This window comes from Zeugodacus cucurbitae, unplaced genomic scaffold, assembly GCF_028554725.1.
Source record: "Zeugodacus cucurbitae isolate PBARC_wt_2022May unplaced genomic scaffold, idZeuCucr1.2 ctg00000228.1, whole genome shotgun sequence".
NCBI classification, from domain to species: domain Eukaryota; kingdom Metazoa; phylum Arthropoda; class Insecta; order Diptera; family Tephritidae; genus Zeugodacus; species Zeugodacus cucurbitae.
Window position 1 is genome coordinate 15,001 of NW_026530864.1, and position 2,500 is coordinate 17,500.

The 2,500-nt window shown below is 31.0% G+C and overlaps 2 non-coding genes across 2 annotated transcripts in view; both read right to left on the bottom strand.

The window, feature by feature from the left end:
- LOC128924053 (large subunit ribosomal RNA) overlaps positions 1-1,504 on the bottom strand; it is a 3,985-nt gene extending 2,481 nt beyond the window's left edge. Inside the window, exon 1 of the ribosomal RNA XR_008472751.1 lies at positions 1-1,504. This exon is cut by the window's left edge and continues 2,481 nt beyond it. This is a non-coding gene — a ribosomal RNA (large subunit ribosomal RNA).
- A 453-nt stretch (positions 1,505-1,957) lies between these two features.
- On the bottom strand, positions 1,958-2,136 carry LOC128924049 (5.8S ribosomal RNA). Its single transcript, XR_008472748.1, has one exon. It is a non-coding gene; the product is annotated as a 5.8S ribosomal RNA (ribosomal RNA).
- Positions 2,137-2,500: the final 364 nt, after the last annotated feature.

Genomic DNA, 2,500 nt, shown 5'->3' on the forward strand with positions numbered 1-2,500 from the left:
CAGGTGAGTTGTTACACACTCCTTAGCGGATTACGACTTCCATGTCCACCGTCCTGCTGTTTTAAGCAACCAACGCCTTTCATGGTATCTGCATGAGTTGTTAATTTGGGCACCGTAACATTACGTTTGGTTCATCCCACAGCGCCAGTTCTGCTTACCAAAAGTGGCCCACTGGGCACATTATATCATAACCTCAACCTTCATATCAAGAAAGGTGAGGTTCTTACCCATTTAAAGTTTGAGAATAGGTTAAGGTCGTTTCGACCCTAAGGCCTCTAATCATTCGCTTTACCAGATAAGATTATTTTACATAATATTTAAATGCACCAGCTATCCTGAGGGAAACTTCGGAGGGAACCAGCTACTAGATGGTTCGATTGGTCTTTCGCCCCTATACTCAATTCTGACAATCGATTTGCACGTCAGAACTGTTTCGGTCTTCCATCAGGGTTTCCCCTGACTTCAACCTGATCAAGTATAGTTCACCATCTTTCGGGTCACAGCATATATGCTCAAGGTACGCTCCAGTTAGAGGTATAAATAATAATAAATTATCATTATACATAACTATATGGAACGCCCCGGGATTGAATTAATAGTAAAATATTTCACTAAAAATTAATCCCATTATATAAAAGTTAAGTTAATTTCGCCATTAGGTTTAATATAACCCAATGACTTGCACATATGTTAGACTCCTTGGTCCGTGTTTCAAGACGGGTCCCGAAGGTATCCTGAATCTTTCGCATTGTTAATCATATAAATGCATACAATTAATATTAAAATCAATGATAATAATATTATTGTAAAATTCAAAAGAATTTAAGCATTATATATGTAAAATCTATCAACACTTTATCAAATCATCAGTATTTATTCTATGTTAATAAGCTAAAAGCAAATTAATTTGAATAAACTTAACACCAATGATCTTTTGATAAATATTTTATTATGTTAATAGATTACAATGTCCTTATATGAAAAAAATGCACACTATTACTATAATATTATAAATATCACAGTTATAATGATGAATTTTTCATAATGGATATTCAGGTTCATCGGGCTTAACCTCTAAGCAGTTTCACGTACTATTTAACTCTCTATTCAGAGTTCTTTTCAACTTTCCCTCACGGTACTTGTTTACTATCGGTCTCATGGTTATATTTAGTTTTAGATGGAGTTTACCACCCACTTAGTGCTGCACTATCAAGCAACACGACTCTTTGGAAATATCTTTCTAGTAATCATTAACGTTATACGGGCCTGGCACCCTCTATGGGTAAATGGCCTCATTTAAGAAGGACTTAAATCGTTAATTTCTCATACTAGATATTAAGATATTCCATACACTGCATCTCACATTTGCCATATAGACAAAGTGACTTAGTGCTGAACTATTTTCTTTTCGCTCGCCGCTACTAAGAAAATCCTTGTTAGTTTCTTTTCCTCCCCTCATTAATATGCTTAAATTCAGGGGGTAGTCCCATATGAGTTGAGGTTGTATAAAAATATTTATATTTATTTTATATTTTAGCTTTTTGCTATTTTAAAGAAACATACATAATTATTTCTTAACACCAATATAATTTTCTTAATAATAAATATTCAATCTTTTCATCCCGTACTACTTACTTCATTATAACAACAATATTATTTTCTTGGTTTTTTACATTTAAGGCAATCCTAGAATAAAATAATATTTTATGCTAGACGTTCCTCTAAATGTATATATTATTTGAAATAATAATATTGAAATTTTATTGTTTTTGGGAATACTAAGATTCTTATTTATTATAAAATTTCGTTCAAATATGAGGTGTTCAAGAATATATTTTCTATATTTCTTTTTATGCTATTAATATTATGGATTGAAAAATACAATCCAGTAATATACCATGTGCTTAAATTCTTTTAATTGACTAAAAGAATAAGCAACTAATTTAGCATAGTCTTACAACCCTCAACCATATGTAGTCCAAGCAGCACTTTAAAATTAATTAAAGTACATAACAGCATGGACTGCAATATGCGTTCAAAATGTCGATGTTCATGTGTCCTGCAGTTCACACGATGACGCACAGTTAGCTGCGTTCTTCATCGACCCATGAGCCGAGTGATCCACCGCTTAGAGTGATAATTTTTTGTTTATTTTAATTTAACGTCAAGAGTTTTTAATTTATTGAAAGAATAACATTTCGTTTTCGTATATAATATATAAATTATTTTAAAACATCTTTCAATAAATTGTAATTTTCAACCCAAACATTTACAAGTTGCGCATGTCTTAGTCCAACAAAAACAGTAATTCCTTTTTTATTACATTTTATTTAATTTCTATATATTTTTAAGGAATTACACGTTAATGAGAACAAATTAACTTATCATTTATATTATTTTTATAAATAATAAGTACAACTATATATGTTTAAAGGTTTGTTGCGTTCAAATACAATGTATGCGATATAATTTTCATTATACTACAATACAAGGAGTAAAA